This window comes from Petromyzon marinus, unplaced genomic scaffold, assembly GCF_048934315.1.
Source record: "Petromyzon marinus isolate PM22_M1 ecotype Great Lakes invasive population unplaced genomic scaffold, UKy_Petmar_22M1.pri1.0 PM_Scaffold_112, whole genome shotgun sequence".
NCBI classification, from domain to species: domain Eukaryota; kingdom Metazoa; phylum Chordata; class Hyperoartia; order Petromyzontiformes; family Petromyzontidae; genus Petromyzon; species Petromyzon marinus.
Window position 1 is genome coordinate 264267 of NW_027423072.1, and position 20281 is coordinate 284547.

The 20281-nt window shown below is 48.8% G+C and overlaps 1 long non-coding RNA gene across 1 annotated transcript; it reads left to right on the forward strand.

Moving 5' to 3' along the window:
* Positions 1-3209: 3209 nt before the first annotated feature.
* Positions 3210-19901, forward strand: LOC142922593 (uncharacterized). Its single transcript, XR_012940183.1, has 3 exons — positions 3210-3289; positions 10287-10546; positions 19843-19901. It is a non-coding gene; the product is annotated as an uncharacterized LOC142922593 (long non-coding RNA).
* Positions 19902-20281: the final 380 nt, after the last annotated feature.

Genomic DNA, 20281 nt, shown 5'->3' on the forward strand with positions numbered 1-20281 from the left:
GTTGAGTCTATGGTGGTGCAGTGCTGAGTCGGTGGTGCAGTGTTGAGTCTATGGTGCAGTGTTGAGTCTATGGGCAGTGCTGAGTCTATGGTGCAGTGTTGAGTCTGTGGTGGTGCAGTGTTGAGTCTATGGTGGTGCAGTGCTGAGTCTGTGGTGGTGCAGTGTTGAGTCTATGGTGCAGTGTTGAGTCTGTGGTGGTGCAGTGTTGAGTCTGTGGTGGTGCAGTGTTGAGTCTATGGTGGTGCAGTGTTGAGTCTGTGGTGGTGCAGTGTTGAGTCTGTGGTGGTGCAGTGTTGAGTCTATGGTGCAGTGTTGAGTCTATGGGCAGTGTTGAGTCTATGGGCAGTGTTGAGTCTGTGGTGGTGCAGTGTTGAGTCTATGGTGCAGTGCTGAGTCTATGGTGCAGTGTGAGTCTATGGTGCAGTGTTGAGTCTGTGGTGGTGCAGTGTTGAGTCTGTGGTGGTGCAGTGTTGAGTCTATGGTGCAGTGCTGAGTCTATGGTGGGGCAGTGTTGAGTCTATGGTGCAGTGCTGAGTCTATGGTGCAGTGTTGAGTCTGTGGTGGTGCAGTGTTGAGTCTATGGTGCAGTGCTGAGTCTATGGTGGTGCAGTGTTGAGTCTATGGTGCAGTGTTGAGTCTATGGTGCAGTGTTGAGTCTATGGGCAGTGTTGAGTCTATGGTGGTGCAGTGTTGAGTCTGTGGTGGTGCAGTGTTGAGTCTATGGTGCAGTGTTGCGGCTATGGTGCAGTGTTGAGTCTATGGTGCAGTGCTGAGTCTATGGTGCAGTGTTGAGTCTATGGACTGCAGTGTTGAGTCTGTGGTGCAATGTTGAGTCTATGGTGCAGTGTTGAGTCTGTGGTGCAGTGTTGAGTCTATGGGCAGTGTTGAGTCTATGGTGCAGTGTTGAGTCTGTGGTGGTGCAGTGTTGAGTCTGTGGTGCAGTGTTGAGTCTGTGGTGCAGTGTTGAGTCTATGGTGGTGCAGTGCTGAGTCTGTGGTGGTGCAGTGTTGAGTCTATGGTGCAGTGTTGAGTCTGTGGTGCAGTGCTGAGTCTATGGTGCAGTGTTGAGTCTATGGTGCAGTGTGAGTCTATGGTGCAGTGTTGAGTCTGTGGTGGTGCAGTGTTGAGTCTGTGGTGGTGCAGTGTTGAGTCTATGGTGGTGCAGTGTTGAGTCTATGGGCAGTGTTGAGTCTATGGTGCAGTGTTGAGTCTATGGTGCAGTGTTGAGTCTATGGTGCAGTGTTGAGTCTATGGTGGTGCAGTGTTGAGTCTGTGGTGGTGCAGTGTTGAGTCTATGGACAGTGTTGAGTCTATGGTGCAGTGTTGAGTCTTTGGTGAAACGTGAGTCTATGGTGCAGTGTTGAGTCTGTGGTGGTGCAGTGTTGAGTCTATGGTGCAGTGTTGCGGCTATGGTGCAGTGTTGAGTCTATGGTGCAGTGCTGAGTCTATGGTGCAGTGTTGAGTCTATGGACTGCAGTGTTGAGTCTGTGGTGCAGTGTTGAGTCTATGGTGCAATGTTGAGTCTATGGTGCAGTGTTGAGTCTATGGTGCAGTGTTGAGTCTGTGGTGGTGCAGTGTTGAGTCTGCGGTGGTGCAGTGTTGAGTCTATGGTGCAGTGTTGAGTCTATGGTGCAGTGTTGAGTCTATGGGCAGTGTTGAGTCTGTGGTGCAGTGTTGAGTCTATGGTGCAGTGTTGAGTCTATGGTGCAGTGCTGAGTCTATGGTGCAGTGTTGAGTCTATGGGGCAGTGTTGAGTCTATGGTGCAGTGTTGAGTCTGTGGTGGTGCAGTGTTGAGTCTGTGGTGCAGTGTTGAGTCTGTGGTGGGGAGTGAGTGGTGAGTGAGTGGGTAAGTGAGTGAGGAGTGGTGAGTGAATGAGTGCTGAGTGAGTGGTGAGGAGTGGTGAGTGAGTGCTGAGTGAGTGAGTGGTGATGAGTGGTGAGTGAGTGAGTGGTGAGTGTGTGTGTGAGTGGTGAGTGAGTGGTGAGTGAGTGAATGAGTGAGTGGTGAGTGAGTGGGTGTGTGAGTGTGTGAGTGAGTGGTGAGTGAGTGGGTGTGTGAGTGTGTGAGTGAGTGGGTGAGTGTGTGTGTGAATGAGTGGGTGAGTGTGAGTGAGTGAGTTGTGAGTGAGTGGGTGAGTGAGTGTGTGAGTGAGTGGGTGTGTGTGTGAGTGGTGAGTGAGTGAGTGGTGAGTGAGTGAGGAGTGGTGAGTGAGTGGTGAGTGAGTGGGTGAGTAGGTGTGTGAGTGTGTGAGTGAGTGAGTGGGTGAGTGTGTGAGTGAGTGAGTTTTGAGTGACTTTATGAGTGAGTGGGTGAGTGAGTGAGTGAGTGTGTGAGTGTGTGAGTGAGTGAGTGGTGAGTGAGTGGTGAGTGAGTGGTGAGTGAGTGGGTGAGTGGGTGAGTGAGTGGTGAGTGATTGACTGAGTGGGTGTGTGGGTGTGTGGGTGAGTGTGTGAGTGAGTGACTGAGTGAGGGAGTGGTGAGTGGGTGAGTGAGTGGTGAGTGGGTGAGTGAGTGGTGAGTGAGTGGTGAGTGAGTGAGTGGGTGAGTGAGTGAGTGTGTGGGTGAGTGAGTGAGTGTGTGAGTGAGTGGTGTGTGAGTGAGTAAGTAAGTGACTGAGTGAGTGAGTGGTGAGGAGTGGTGAGTGAGTGAGTGGTGAGTGTGTGAGTGTGTGAGTGGTGTGTGAGTGTGTGAGTGAGAGGGTGGGTGATTGTGTGAGTGAGTGTGTGAGTGGTGAGTGAGTGAGTGGGTGAGTGGTGAGTGAGTGAGTGGGTGAGTGGTGAGTGAGTGACTGAGTGAGTGTGTGTGAGTGAGTGGTGAGTGGTGAGTGAGTGTGTGGGTGAGTGAGTGAGTGGGTGAGTGAGTGGGTGAGTGAGTGAGTGTGTGAGTGGGTGAGTGTGTGAGTGAGTGAGCGGTGAGTGAGTGAGCGGTGAGTGAGTGAGTGAGTGGTGAGTGAGTAGTGAGTGAGGTGGGGGTGTTACAGAATCGTGTTCTGGGTGGAAGTCCCTCAACAATGGCAGGATCCTGCAGGTCGCGGGGTTCCACATCCTCCCCCCACTCTCCCCACCACTCTCCCACCACTCTCCTCCCACTCTCCCCCCTGCCTCTCCCCACCACTCTCCCCACCACTCTCCCCCCACTCTCCCACCACTCTCCCCACCACTCTCCCACCACTCTCCTCCCACTCTCCTCCCACTCTCCCCCCACTCTCCCCCCTGCCTCTCCCCACCACTCTCCCACCACTCTCCCCTCCATCCCAGAGCTGAGCTCAGACCTGCTTACCCACCAAGGTGAGTGAGTGGGTGAGTGAGTGGGTGAGTGAGTGGGTGAGTGAGTGGGTGAGTGGGTGGGTGGGTGGGTGAGTGGTGGGTGAGTCGGTGAGTGAGTGGGTGGGTGAGTGGGTGGGTGAGTGGGTGAGTGGGTGGGTGAGTGGGTGGGTGAGTGGGTGAGTGAGTGGGCGAGTGGGTGAGTGGGTGGGTGAGTGAGTGGGTGGGTGAGTGAGTCGGTGAGTGGGTGAGTCGGTGAGTGGGTGAGTGAGTGAGTGGGTGAGTGGGTAGGTGAGTGAGTGGTGAGTGAGTGAGTGAGCGTGGGTGAGTGAGTGGTGAGTAGGTGAGCGTGGGTGAGTGAGTGGTGAGTAGGTGAGTGGGTGGGTGAGTGAGTGGTGAGTAGGTGAGTGGGTGGGTGAGTGAGCGGTGAGTAAGTGAGTGGGTGGGTGAGTGAGCGGTGAGTAGGTGAGTGAGTAGGTGAGTGGGTGGGTGAGTGAGTGAGTGGTGAGTAGGTGAGTGGTTGGGTGAGTGAGCGGTGAGTAGGTGAGTGGGTGGGCGAGTGAGTGGTGAGTAGGTGAGTGGGTGGGTGAGTGAGTGGTGAGTAGGTGAGTGGGTGGGTGAGGGTGAGTGAGGGGTGAGTGAGTGGTGAGTAGGTGAGTGAGCGTGGGTGAGAGTGGGTGGGCGAGTGAGTAGGTGAGTGGGTGAGTGAGTGGTGAGTAGGTGAGTGGGTGGGTGAGTGAGCGGTGAGTAGGTGAGTGGGTGGGCGAGTGAGTGGTGAGTAGGTGAGTGGGTGGGTGGGTGAGTGGTGAGTAGGTGAGTGGGTGGGTGAGTGAGCGGTGAGTATGTGAGTGGGTGGGTGGGTGAGGGTGGGTGAGTGAGTGGTGAGTAGGTGAGTGGGTGAGTGAGTGGTGAGTAGGTGAGTGGGTGGGTGAGTGAGCGGTGAGTAGGTGAGTGGGTGGGTGAGTGAGTGGTGAGTGGGTGGGTGAGTGAGCAGTGAGTAGGTGAGTGGGTGGGCGAGTGAGTGGTGAGTAGGTGAGTGGGTGGGTGGGTGAGTGGTGAGTAGGTGAGTGGGTGGGTGAGTGAGCGGTGAGTATGTGAGTGGGTGGGTGGGTGGGTGACGGTGGGCGAGTGAGTGGTGAGTAGTTGAGTGGGTGGGTGAGTGAGTGGTGAGTAGGTGAGTGGGTGAGTGAGTGAACGGTTAGTAGGTGAGTGGGTGGGTGAGTGAGTGGTGAGTAGGTGAGTGGGTGAGTGAGTGGTGAGTGAGTGGTGTGTGATGATTGCTGGGTTAGAGTGAGTGCGTGAGTGGGTGAATGAGTAGTGAGTGAGTGAGTGGGTGATTGGGTGATTGGGTGAGTGATTGAGTGAGTGGGTGAGTGAGTGAGTGAGTGGCTGAGTGAGTGAGTGGGTGAGTGAGTGAGTGAGTGGGTGAGTGAGTGGGTGAGTGAGTGAGTGGGTGAGTGAGTGAGTGGCTGAGTGAGTGGGTGAGTGGGTGAGTGGGTGAGTGAGTGGGTGAGTGAGTGGGTGAGTGAGTAGGAGAGTGGACGAGTTTGTGAACGTGATTTTAGCATCGCCACATGTATGACCATGTTTAGTATTGTTTAGATCTGGGCGTAAGATTTTGGGGAAATCGGTGTACAATAATTGGAGGTTATTTTCCCTTTATTTTTATAATCGTAAGTAGGCGTGCCTCGTCACCTCGTGCTAGTGCCTTACGCCAATATTCCCCACTCGTCGCGATCATTCAAACACACAACGCGCTATACACTACACTATACACTACACTATACACTACACTATACACTACACTGTACACTATACACTACACTATACACTACACTATACACTACACTATACACTACACTATACACTACACCATACACTACACAACTATACACTACACTATACACTACACTATACACTACACTATACACTACACTACACACTACACTATACACTACACTATACACTACACTATACACTACACTACACTATACACTACACTATAAACTACACTACACACTATACTATACACTACACTACTATACACTACACTACACACTACACTATACACTACATTACACACTACACTATACACTACACTATACACTACACTGTACACTATACACTACACTATACACTACACTATACACCACACTGTACACTATACACTACACTATACACTACACTATACACTACACTGCACACTACACTATACACTACACTACTATACACTACACTATACACTACACTACTATACACTACACTATACACTACAATATACACTACTATACACTACACTACACACTACACTACTATACACTACACCCTACACTAAACACTACACTATACACTACACAACTATACACTACACTATATACTACACTACTATACACTACACTATACACTACACTGTACACTACACTAATATACACTACACTTCTATACATTACACTGTACACTACACTATACACTACACTACACTATACACTACACTATACACTACACTACACACTACACTATACACTACACTATACACTACACTACACTATACACTACACTATACACTACACTATAAACTACACTATACACTACACTACTATACACTACACTACACACTACACTATACACTACATTACACACTACACTATACACTACACTATACACTACACTGTACACTATACACTACACTATACACTACACTATACACCACACTGTACACTATACACTACACTATACACTACACTATACACTACACTGCACACTACACTATACACTACACTACTATACACTACACTATACACTACACTACTATACACTACACTATACACTACAATATACACTACTATACACTACACTACACACTACACTACTATACACTACACCCTACACTAAACACTACACTATACACTACACAACTATACACTACACTATATACTACACTACTATACACTACACTATACACTACACTGTACACTACACTAATATACACTACACTTCTATACATTACACTGTACACTACACTATACACTACACTATACATTACTATACAGTACACTATACACTACATTATACACTAAACTACTATACACTACACTACTATACACTACACTACTATACACTATACTATATACTACACTACTATACACTACACTACACACTATACACTACACTACACTATACACTACTATGCAGTACAATCTACACTACACTATACACTACACTATACACTACACTACTATACACTACACTATACACTACACTATACACTACACTTCTATACATTACATTATACACTACACTACTATACACTGCACTACTGTACACTAATATACACTACACTACACTATACACTACTATACAGCACACTATACACTACATTATACACTACACTACTATACACTACACAATACACTACACTACACACTACACTCTACACTACACTACTATACACTACACTATACACTACACTATAAACTACACTACACACTACACTACTATACACTACACTATACACTACACTACTATACACTACACTACTATACACTACACTATACACTACATTAATATACACTAGACTACTATACACTACACTATACACTACACTGTAAACTACACTAAAAACTACACTATACACTACACTATACACTACTATACACTACACTATACACTACACTAGAAACTACACTAAAACTACACTACTATACTATACACTACACTATACACTACACTATACACTACACTATACACTACACTATACACTACACTATACACTACACTACTGTAGTGTTCGATTTCACTCGGTCAACTTCTGTCTTTCCCCGAACACCGCTTTATTTACAACTCTCAATCACGTCCTCCACATTCCACAGAATCCAGCTCGCCACCTTGGTCTCTCCACTCCCCACGATCGCTTCGCTTGCTCGGCACTCAGCGACTCCGCACACAGAGTCTACACACACAGCGTCTACACACACAGCGTCTACACTACACACTACACTACACACTACACTACACACTACACTACACTACACACTACACTACACACTACGCTACACTACACACTACACTACACACTACACTACACACTACACTACACACTACACTACACACTACACTATACACTACACTACACACTACACTACACTATACACTACACTATACACTACACTACACACTACACTATACACTACACTACACACTACACTACACACTATACTACACACTACACTACACACTACACTACACTACACACTACACTATACACTACACACTACACTATACACTACACTACACACTACACTACACACTACACTACACTCTACACTATACACTACACTATACACTACACTACACACTACACTATACACTACACTATACACTACACTACACACTACACTATACACTACACTATACGCTACACTATACACTACACACTACACTATACACTACACACTACACTATACAATACACACTACACTATACACTACACTATGCACTACACTTTACACTACACTATACACTACACTACACACTACACTACACACTACACTATACACTACACTATACACTACTACACTATACACTACACTATACACTACACTACACTCTACACTATACACTACACTACACACTACACTACACTATACACTACACTACACACTACACTATACACTAGACTATACACTACACTACACTATACACTACACTATGCACTACACTATACACTACACTATACACTACACTATACACTACACTATACACTACACTACACACTACACTATACACTACTATACACTACACTACAAACTACACTACTATACACTACACTATACACTACACTATACACTACACACTACACTATACACTACACTATACACTACACTATACACTACACACTACACTATACACTACACTATACACTACTATACACTACACTACACACTACACTACTATACACTACACTATACACTACACTATACACTATACACTACACTACACACTACACTATACACTACACTACACACTACACTATACACTACACTATACACTACACTATATACTACACTATACACTACACTACACACTACACTATACACTACACTATACACTACACTATACACTACACTATACACTACACTACACTATACACTACACTATACACTACACTACACACTACACTATAAACTACACTATACACTACACTATACACTACACTATACACTACACTACACACTACACTACACACTACACTACACTACACACTACACTATACACTACACTACACTCTACACTATACACTACACTACACACTACACTATACACTACACTATACACTACACTACACACTACACTATACACTACACTATACACTACTCTACACAGTACACTAAACACTACACTATACACTACACTATACACTACACTACTATACACTACACTACACACTACTATACACTACACTATACACTACACTACGCACTACACTACGCACTACACTATACACTACACTATACACTACACTATACACTACACACTACACTATACACTACTATACACTACACTACACACTACACTACACACTACACTATACACTACACTATACACTACACTATACACTACAGTATACACTACACTATACACTACACTATACACTACACTATACACTACTATACACTACACTACACACTACACTACTATACACTACACTACACTATACACTACACTACACACTACACTATACACTACACTATACACTACACTACACACTACACTATATACTACACTATATACTACACTATACACTACACTACACACTACACTATACACTACACTATACACTACACTACACTATACACTACACACTACACTATACACTACACTATACACTACACTATACACTACACTATACACTACACTATACACTACGCTACACACTGCACTACACACTACACTACACACTACACTACACACTACACTATACACTACACTATACACTACACACTACACTACACACTACACTACACACTACACTATACACTACACTACACACTACACTACACTATACACTACACTATACACTACACTATAAACTACACTATACACTACACTATACACTACACTACACTATACACTACACTATACACTACACTACACACTACACTACACACTACACTATACACTACACTATAAACTACACTATACACTACACTATACACTACACTATACACTACACTATACACTACACTATAAACTACACTATACACTACACTACACACTACACTATACACTACACTATATACTACACTATATACTACACTATACACTACACTACACACTACACTATACATTACACTATACACTACACTATACACTACACTCTACACTACACTATACACTACACTATACACTACACTACACACTACACTATACACTACACTATACAGTACACTATACACTACACTATACACTACACTATACACTATACACTACACTACACACTACACTACACACTACACTATACACTACACTATACACTACACACTACACTACACACTACACTACACTACACACTACACTATACACTACACTATACACTACACTATACACTACACTATACACTACACTATACACTACACTACACTATACACTACACTATACACTATACTATACACTACACTATACACTACACTATACACTACACTATACACTACACTATACACTACACTATACTATACACTACACTATACACTACACTATCCACTACACTACACTATACACTACACTATACACTACACACTACACTATACACTACACTATACACTACACTACACACTACACTACACACTACACTACACACTACACTATACACTACACTACACACTACACTATACACTACACTATACACTACACTATACACTACACACTATACACTACCCTTCACAGACACGTGCCTTCGACGTTCAAAATGGCTTCTCTTCCCCGCACCCCTCCCCGCACCCCACCCCCCTGCACCACGTGGCAGTGACGTCACAATAGAAGAGGCGGGGCCTGCGGACACAGGGAGACGGAGGGACGTTCAATGGCTGCCCTCTGTCGCCCTCTGGCTCTGTCGAGGCTGCTGCAGCTGCTGCCCCTGCGGCTGCCCCTGCTGCTGCTGCCCCTGCTGCAGCTGCTGCCCCTGCTGCAGCTGCAGCTGCTGCTGCCCTTGGGGGTGGCTGCCCTGGACGGGGCAGCTGAGGCATCGCTCGCCGTGGGAGGGGATCAAGTGTGCAGCCTTCCAGGGTACGGGGCGAGGGCGAGTGTGAGTAGGTGTGAGTAGGTGTGAGTAGGTGTGAGTAGGCGAGTGTGAGTAGGTGAGTGTGAGTAGGTGTGAGTGTGAGTAGGTGAGTGTGAGTAGGTGTGTGTAGGTGAGTGTGAGTAGGTGTGAGTAGGTGTGTGTTGGTGAGTGTGTGTAGGTGTGTGTGTGAGTAGGTGAGTGTGAGTAGGTGTGAGTAGGTGAGTGTGAGTAGGTGTGAGTGTGAGTAGGTGAGTGTGAGTAGGTGTGTGTAGGTGAGTGTGAGTAGGTGTGTGTGAGTAGGTGTGTGTTGGTGAGTGTGTGTGTAGGTGTGTGTGTGAGTAGGTGAGTGTGAGTAGGTGTGAGTAGGTGTGTGTGAGTAGGTGTGTGTGAGTGTGAGTAGGTGTGAGTAGGTGAGTGTGAGTAGGTGAGTGAGTGTGGGTGTGTGTGTGAGTAGGTGTGTGGTGTGAGATGGTGTGTGTGGTGAGTGTGTGTGTGTGTGTGTGTGAGTGTGTGTGTGGTGTGAGTAGGTGTGATTGGTGTGGTGAGTAGGGTGTGTGTGAGTGTGAGTAGGTGTGAGTAGGTGTGTGTAGGTGTGAGTGTGAGTGTGTGGTGTGAGGTGTGTGTAGGTGAGTAGGTGTGTGTGTAGGTGTGTGTGAGTAGGGTGTGTGTGAGTAGGTGTGTGTAGGGTGTGTGGTGAGTGTGTGTTGGTGGTGTGAGTAGGTGTGAGTAGGTGTGTGTGAGTAGGTGTGTTGTCCGGTGAGTAGGTGTGTGTGAGTGTGAGTAGGTGTGAGTAGGTGAGTGTGAGTAGGTGTGAGTGTGAGTAGGTGAGTGTGAGTAGGTGTGTGTAGGTGAGTGTGAGTAGGTGTGTGTGAGTAGGTGTGTGTTGGTGAGTGTGTGTGTAGGTGTGTGTGTGAGTAGGTGAGTGTGAGTAGGTGTGAGTAGGTGTGTGTGAGTAGGTGTGTGTGAGTGTGAGTAGGTGTGAGTAGGTGAGTGTGAGTAGGTGTGAGTGTGAGTAGGTGAGTGTGAGTAGGTGTGTGTAGGTTAGTGTGAGTAGGTGTGTGTGAGTAGGTGTGTGTTGGTGAGTGTGTGTGTAGGTGTGTGTGTGAGTAGGTGAGTGTGAGTAGGTGTGAGTAGGTGTGTGTGAGTAGGTGTGTGTGAGTGTGAGTAGGTGTGAGTAGGTGAGTGTGAGTAGGTGTGAGTGTGAGTAGGTGAGTGTGAGTAGGTGTGTGTAGGTGAGTGTGAGTAGGTGTGTGTGAGTAGGTGTGTGTTGGTGAGTGTGTGTGTAGGTGTGTGTGTGAGTAGGTGAGTGTGAGTAGGTGTGAGTAGGTGTGTGTGAGTAGGTGTGTGTGAGTGTGAGTAGGTGTGAGTAGGTGAGTGTGAGTAGGTGTGAGTGTGAGTAGGTGAGTGTGTGAGTAGGTGTGTGTAGGTGAGTGTGAGTAGGTGTGTGTGAGTAGGTGTGAGTAGGTGAGTGTGAGTAGGTGTGTGTGTGAGTAGGTGAGTGTGAGTAGGTGTGTGTGAGTAGGTGTGTGTTGGTGAGTGTAGGTGTGAGTAGGTTGCTGAGTGTAGGTGTGAGTGTGAGTAGGTGAGTGTGAGTAGGTGTGAGTAGGTGAGTGTGAGTAGGTGTGTGTGAGTAGGTGTGAGTAGGTGAGTGTGAGTAGGTGTGTGTGTGAGTAGGTGTGTGTGAGTAGGTGTGTGTAGGTGTGAGTAGGTGAGTGTGAGTAGGTGTGTGTGAGTAGGTGTGTGTTGGTGAGTGTAGGTGTGAGTAGGTTGCTGAGTGTAGGTGTGAGTGTGAGTAGGTGAGTGTGAGTAGGTGTGAGTAGGTGAGTGTGAGTAGGTGTGTGTGAGTAGGTGTGAGTAGGTGAGTGTGAGTAGGTGTGTGTGTGAGTAGGTGTGTGTGAGTAGGTGTGTGTAGGTGTGTGTTGGTGAGTGTGAGTAGGTGTGTGTTGGTGAGTGTAGGTGTGAGTGTGAGTAGGTGAGTGTGAGTAGGTGAGTGTGAGTAGGTGAGTGTGAGTAGGTGTGTGTTGGTGAGTAGGTGTGTGTGAGTAGGTGTGTGTGAGTAGGTGTGTGTGAGTAGGTGTGAGTAGGTGTGAGTAGGTGAGTGTGAGTAGGTGTGTGTGAGTAGGTGTGAGTAGGTGAGTGTGTAGGTGAGTGTGAGTAGGTGTGTGTGAGTAGGTGAGTGTGAGTAGGTGTGAGTAGGTGTGTGTGAGTAGGTGTGTGTTGGTGAGTGTGAGTAGGTGTGTGTGTGAGTAGGTGTGAGTAGGTGTGAGTAGGTGAGTGTGAGTAGGTGAGTGTGAGTAGGTGAGTGTGAGTAGGTGAGTGTGAGTAGGTGTGTGTTGGTGAGTAGGTGTGTGTGAGTAGGTGTGTGTGAGTAGGTGTGTGTGAGTAGGTGTGAGTAGGTGTGAGTAGGTGAGTGTGAGTAGGTGTGTGTGAGTAGGTGTGAGTAGGTGAGTGTGTAGGTGAGTGTGAGTAGGTGTGTGTGAGTAGGTGAGTGTGAGTAGGTGTGAGTAGGTGTGTGTGAGTAGGTGTGTGTTGGTGAGTGTGAGTAGGTGTGTGTGTGAGTAGGTGTGAGTAGGTGTGAGTAGGTGAGTGTGAGTAGGTGTGTGTGAGTAGGTGTGAGTAGGTGTGTGTTGGTGAGTGTAGGTGTGAGTGTGAGTAGGTGTGAGTAGGTGTGTGTTGGTGAGTGTAGGTGTGAGTAGGTGTGAGTAGGTGAGTGTGAGTAGGTGTGTGTGAGTAGGTGTGTGTTGGTGAGTGTAGGTGTGAGTGTGAGTAGGTGAGTGTGAGTAGGTGAGTGTGAGTAGGTGTGTGTGAGTAGGTGTGAGTAGGTGAGTGTGAGTAGGTGAGTGTGAGTAGGTGTGAGTAGGTGTGTGTTGGTGAGTGTAGGTGTGAGTGTGAGTAGGTGTGAGTAGGTGTGAGTAGGTGTGTGTGAGTAGGTGTGTGTTGGTGAGTGTAGGTGTGAGTGTGAGTAGGTGAGTGTGAGTAGGTGTGAGTAGGTGAGTGTGAGTAGGTGAGTGTAGGTGTGTGTGAGTAGGTGTGAGTAGGTGAGTGTGAGTAGGTGAGTGTTGGTGAGTGTAGGTGTGAGTAGGTGTGAGTAGGTGAGTGTGAGTAGGTGAGTGTTGGTGAGTGTAGGTGTGAGAAGGTGTGAGTAGGTGAGTGTGAGTAGGTGTGTGTTGGTGTGAGTTGGTGAGTGTGAGTAGGTGAGTGTGAGTAGGTGAGTGTGTAGGTGAGTGTGAGTAGGTGTGAGTAGGTGTGAGTAGGTGAGTGTGAGTAGGTGAGTGTGAGTAGGTGTGTGTGAGTAGGTGTGAGTAGGTGAGTGTGAGTAGGTGAGTGTGAGTAGGTGTGAGTAGGTGAGTGTGAGTAGGTGTGTGTTGGTGAGTGTAGGTGTGAGTGTGAGTAGGTGAGTGTGAGTAGGTGTGAGTAGGTGAGTGTTGGTGTGTGTGAGTAGGTGTGAGTAGGTGTGTGTGAGTAGGTGTGAGTAGGTGTGAGTAGGTGTGAGTAGGTGAGTGTGAGTAGGTGTGAGTAGGTGAGTGTAGGTGTGTGTGAGTAGGTGTGAGTAGGTGTGTGTGAGTAGGTGTGAGTAGGTGTGAGTAGGTGAGTGTGAGTAGGTGTGTGTTGGTGAGTGTAGGTGTGAGTGTGAGTAGGTGTGTGTGAGTAGGTGAGTGTGAGTAGGTGAGTGTGAGTAGGTGAGTGTGAGTAGGTGTTTGTTGGTGAGTGTAGGTGTGTGTGAGTAGGTGTGTGTAGGTGAGTGTAGGTGTGAGTAGGTGTGAGTGTGAGTAGGTGAGTAGGTGAGTGTGAGTAGGTGAGTGTGAGTAGGTGAGTGTTGGTGAGTGTAGGTGTGAGTGTGAGTAGGTGAGTGTGAGTAGGTGTGTGTGAGTAGGTGAGTGTTGGTGAGTGTAGGTGTGAGTAGGTGTGTGTGAGTAGGTGTGAGTAGGTGAGTGTGAGTAGGTGTGAGTGTGAGTAGGTGTGTGTTGGTGAGTGTAGGTGTGAGTAGGTGTGAGTAGGTGAGTGTGAGTAGGTGTGAGTGAGTAGGTGAGTGTGAGTAGGTGAGTGTGAGTAGGTGTGTGTGAGTAGGTGTGTGTGAGTAGGTGTGTGTTGGTGTGTGTGAGTAGGTGTGAGTAGGTGTGAGTAGGTGTGTGTGTGAGTAGGTGTGAGTAGGTGTGAGTAGGTGAGTGTGAGTAGGTGAGTGTGAGTAGGTGTGAGTAGGTGAGTGTGAGTAGGTGTGTGTTGGTGAGTGTAGGTGTGAGTGTGAGTAGGTGAGTGTGAGTAGGTGTGAGTAGGTGTGTGTTGGTGTGTGTGAGTAGGTGTGAGTAGGTGAGTGTGAGTAGGTGAGTGTTGGTGTGTGTGAGTAGGTGTGAGTAGGTGAGTGTGAGTAGGTGTGAGTAGGTGAGTGTGAGTAGGTGAGTGTGAGTAGGTGTGAGTAGGTGTGAGTAGGTGTGTGTGAGTAGGTGAGTGTGAGTAGGTGAGTGTGAGTAGGTGTGTGTTGGTGAGTCTGAGTAGGTGTGAGTTGGTGTGAGTAGGTGAGTGTAGGTGTGAGTAGGTGAGTGTGAGTAGGTATGTGTGAGTAGGTGAGTGTGAGTAGGTGTGTGTTGGTGAGTCTGAGTAGGTGTGAGTTGGTGTGAGTAGGTGAGTGTGAGTAGGTGTGAGTTGGTGAGTGTGAGTAGGTGAGTGTGAGTAGGTGTGAGTAGGTGAGTGTGAGTAGGTGAGTGTGAGTAGGTGAGTGTGAGTAGGTGTGAGTAGGGAGTGTGAGTAGGTGTGAGTAGGTGTGAGTTGGTGTGAGTAGGTGAGTGTGAGTAGGTGTGTGTGAGTAGGTGTGAGTAGGTGTGAGTAGGTGAGTGTGAGTAGGTGAGTGTGAGTAGGTGAGTGTGAGTAGGTGTGTGTGAGTAGGTGTGAGTAGGTGAGTGTGAGTAGGTGAGTGTGAGTAGGTGTGAGTAGGTGAGTGTGAGTAGGTGTGTGTTGGTGAGTGTAGGTGTGAGTGTGAGTAGGTGAGTGTGAGTAGGTGTGAGTAGGTGAGTGTTGGTGTGTGTGAGTAGGTGTGAGTAGGTGTGTGTGAGTAGGTGTGAGTAGGTGTGAGTAGGGGGAGTAGGGGAGGGTGAGTAGGGGTGAGTAGGTGAGTGTAGGTGTGGAGTAGGTGTGTGTTGGTGAGTGTAGGTGTGAGTGTGAGTAGGTGTGTGTGAGTAGGTGAGTGTGAGTAGGTGAGTGTGAGTAGGTGAGTGTGAGTAGGTGTTTGTTGGTGAGTGTAGGTGTGTGTGAGTAGGTGTGTGTAGGTGAGTGTAGGTGTGAGTAGGTGTGAGTGTGAGTAGGTGAGTAGGTGAGTGTGAGTAGGTGAGTGTGAGTAGGTGAGTGTTGGTGAGTGTAGGTGTGAGTGTGAGTAGGTGAGTGTGAGTAGGTGTGTGTGAGTAGGTGAGTGTTGGTGAGTGTAGGTGTGAGTAGGTGTGTGTGAGTAGGTGTGAGTAGGTGAGTGTGAGTAGGTGTGAGTGTGAGTAGGTGTGTGTTGGTGAGTGTAGGTGTGAGTAGGTGTGAGTAGGTGAGTGTGAGTAGGTGTGAGTGAGTAGGTGAGTGTGAGTAGGTGAGTGTGAGTAGGTGTGTGTGAGTAGGTGTGTGTGAGTAGGTGTGTGTTGGTGTGTGTGAGTAGGTGTGTGTGAGTAGGTGTGAGTAGGTGTGAGTAGGTGTGTGTGTGAGTAGGTGTGAGTAGGTGTGAGTAGGTGAGTGTGAGTAGGTGAGTGTGAGTAGTGTGAGTAGGTGAGTGTGAGTAGGTGTGTGTTGGTGAGTGTAGGTGTGAGTGTGAGTAGGTGAGTGTGAGTAGGTGTGAGTAGGTGTGTGTTGGTGTGTGTGAGTAGGTGTGAGTAGGTGAGTGTGAGTAGGTGAGTGTTGGTGTGTGTGAGTAGGTGTGAGTAGGTGAGTGTGAGTAGGTGTGAGTAGGTGAGTGTGAGTAGGTGAGTGTGAGTAGGTGAGTGTGAGTAGGTGTGAGTAGGTGTGAGTAGGTGTGTGTGAGTAGGTGAGTGTGAGTAGGTGAGTGTGAGTAGGTGTGTGTTGGTGAGTCTGAGTAGGTGTGAGTTGGTGTGAGTAGGTGAGTCTAGGTGTGAGTAGGTGAGTGTGAGTAGGTGTGTGTGAGTAGGTGAGTGTGAGTAGGTGTGTGTTGGTGAGTCTGAGTAGGTGTGAGTGGTGTGAGTAGGTGAGTGTGAGTAGGTGTGAGTTGGTGAGTGTGAGTAGGTGAGTGTGAGTAGGTGAGTGTGAGTAGGTGTGAGTAGGTGAGTGTGAGTAGGTGAGTGTGAGTAGGTGAGTGTGAGTAGGTGTGAGTAGGTGAGTGTGAGTAGGTGTGAGTAGGTGTGAGTTGGTGTGAGTAGGTGAGTGTGAGTAGGTGTGAGTTGGTGTGAGTAGGTGAGTGTGAGTAGGTGAGTGTGAGTAGGTGTGAGTAGGTGTGAGTAGGTGAGTGTGAGTAGGTGTGTGTTGGTGAGTGTAGGTTTGAGTGTGTGTAGGTGAGTGTGAGTATGTGTTACATATTTAAGTTTAAGTCGTAGTTTCGACTTAAACTTAACTGCGGGTGGCCACGTGGAATGTTCGAACGCTCACTGCAGAGGAGAGGCTGCCACTCCTCTGTCGGGAGCTGGACTGGTACCGCCTGGATCTCTGTGGCATTCAGGAGGTCCGGTGGACTGGTTCTGGTGTCTGTGTGTGTGGAGAGGCTGCCACTCCTCTGTCAGGAGCTGGACCGGTACCGCCTGGATCTCTGTGGCATTCAGGAGGCCCGGTGGACCGGCTCTGGCTCCTGCCACCATGAGTGGTGGACAGTCCCTCTACTCGGGGCAGCAGACTGCAAAACAACAGGGAGTGGCTCTTCTTTTGAACAAATGAATTAAGGGGGCGTGGGAGCGTGGCGGTGAGGTGTGGGAAGCTGTAAGCCCCAGGCTACTTTGGGATCACGTTCCCATCAACCGTAGGCGAGGAGTGGTGGTCGTGGTTACTTATGCCCCCACCGAAGACGAACATCCGTGGAGGGATGCAGGCAAGGCCGATGAGTCAGATGTCTTCTATGACCTCCTGTCACAGGTGCTGGCTAAAGTGGCCCCTCGGGATAGAGTCATCTTGTTGGGTGACTTCAATGCCCGAGTTGGTCATGATGCTGGCACCTGGTCTGGAGTGATTGGAGGGCATGGGCCAGATCAGCTCAATAACAACCGTGGGAGGCTGCTAGATTTTTGTGCAGCCCATGGGCTTGTAATTACCAACACGCTGGTCCGGCATCGGCGCATCCGCACAACATCATGGATGCATGCCGGGTCCAAGCAAGAACATCTGCTGGACTACATAGTGACGGACCAGCAGATGCGAGCCCATGTCCTTGACACCAGGACCTACCGTGGAGCTGATCTGTTCTCTGACCATCGACTTGTCATCTGTAAGATGCGCCTGCCATTCTTCCACTCCGGTGGTGGGTGTACACCCAGGACCCAATTCCAACCTAAAGTGGCCTGGTCTCAGTTAGCTGATGAAAGTTGCAAGTGAGAATTTAATTATCGCTTGCGGCTGGGGTTGACATCGTCCCCCACTCCTCCTGATGTCGAGGGTAAATGGGCGAGGTTTAGGACTGTGAATCATGCAGCTGCATTGGCTGCTTTGGGTACGCGGTCCAGACCTCCCCAGAGACCCTGGCTGACGGAGGAGGTGTTCAGGATGGTTGAGAAAAAGCGACAGGCCCACTGTCATCGGCTACAGAATCCCACGTCAGAGAATGAGGAGGCTTACCGCAGCCTTCACTCGGAGGTTCGGAGAGCCGTGAGGCGCTGCAAGGATGGGTGGTGGTCGCGGGTTGCTGAGGAGATGGAGTCTGCTTCAATGGCCCGCGATCACAAATCTCTATTTAACTCCATCAAAAAAGTAACCTGCAGCGCCACACCTATTGCCACCATTAGGGGAAAAAACAGTGTTCCAATCTCCGACCCCCAGGAACAGGTTTGCAGATTTGCTGAGCATTTCTGTGAGGTCCTGGGGGAGGGGAAACCCCTCAACCAGGAAAACATCGTGGCACAAAGTGGGGATGACCCTGCCTGGGTATTCTGTACCATCAGAGTGGAGAATTTTCCATACCTTGGCAGTGTGCTCATGACTGGCTCCAGTTTGACAGCAGAGGCCTCACTCTGAATCAGTTAAGTGGCAATATATTTTCATCGCTTGTGTAACGCTGTGTGGAAGCTACCTGGTCTGTCACTCCACACTAAGCTTCGGGTTTTCTCGGCCACGGTCATTCCCTCCCTTCTCTACGCTTGCGAAACGTGGACCCCCCTAATGGAACATCTTCGCCAGTTAGAAACATTTAGGCTGGCCTGCCTACGATCCATCCTGGGTTTTACCAGGCTGGATTGTGTGAGGAGCTCACACATCTTTGAAAGATCTGGGCAAGGTCCCATCGGTGAGCTCCTCCGGCGGGCAAGGCTGCGTTGGCTGGGTCACGTAGCCCGCATGCCCAGCCACCGCATGCCCAAACAGCTTTTGTTCGGCCGGATCGAGGGGGCTAAATGGGCGCGACACGGGCTAGAGAAGAGATGGAGTGATGTGGTACAGGAGGACGTGGAGCTGAGTGGACTTGCCGATGACTGGTACCAGCGGTTTCAAGTTCGGCCTCTGTGGAGGAGGCTTGTGAAGGATGCTACTGGGCAATTGGAGGCAGTCGCCCTCCAACAACAACGGAGGGCGGAGGAGCGATGCTCACAACAACGAGCGGAGCGCCGGGTGGCTAAAGCACAGCAGGTTGGCACAGTAGGGGGCACAGGTGGTGCACCAGCCAGTCATCTCAGTCAGTCGACCTGTGGCACCTGGGTCTGCCCCGTGACCTCCTGCCAGCGGGCGTTCGACACGTCACGTGGCCTCAACGTGCACCTAACCTGGCACAAGCGTCGTGGTGACATCACCGCCACTTAGTGTCCCTTTCATTAGGCTCCTGAATATCAACAGTTGCGCTGTGCGGGCATTGGCTGTACCACGTGGTGTACAACCACGTGGTGGTGGCACGACGCCACGTGGTTGGTTGTGTGACACCACGTGGCCGGTGCTACGACACCACGTGTTGTACCACGTGGTGTGCCTCGTGTTGCAACACGTGGTGTGCCTCGTGTCGTGCCTCGTGTTGTATCACGTGGTACAACACGTGGTACGACACAGGGCACACCACGTGGTACAACACGTGGTACAACACGAGGGACACCACGTGTCGTACCACGTGTCGTACCACGTGGTGTACCCTGTGTCGTACCACGTGGTGTACCACGTGGTGGTTGTTGTTGTTGTTGTCTCTGCGTTGTGATTCCAGGCAGCCGCTTCAATGCTGCCCGGGATGGAGGAAAAGCGGAGAAGTCTGCAGCATCGGTGAGGAAACCGCCTCCTCATCCTCATACTCCTCATCCTCCTCATCCTCCTCATCCTCCTCATCCTCCATCCTCATCCTCCTCCTCATCCTCCTACTCCTCATCCTCCTCATCCTCATCCTCCTACTCCTCATCCTCCTCATCCTCATCCTCCTCCTCATCCTCCTACTCCTCATCCTCCTCATCCTCATCCTCCTACTCCTCATCCTCCTCATCCTCATCCTCCTCCTCATCCTCCTACTCCTCATCCTCCTCCTCCTCCTACTCATCCTCCTCCTCCTACTCATCCTCCTCCTCCTCTTCCCCCTCCTACTCCTCCTCATCCTCCTACTCCTCATCCTCCTCATCCTCCTCCTCATCCTCCTCCTCCTCTTCCTCCTCATC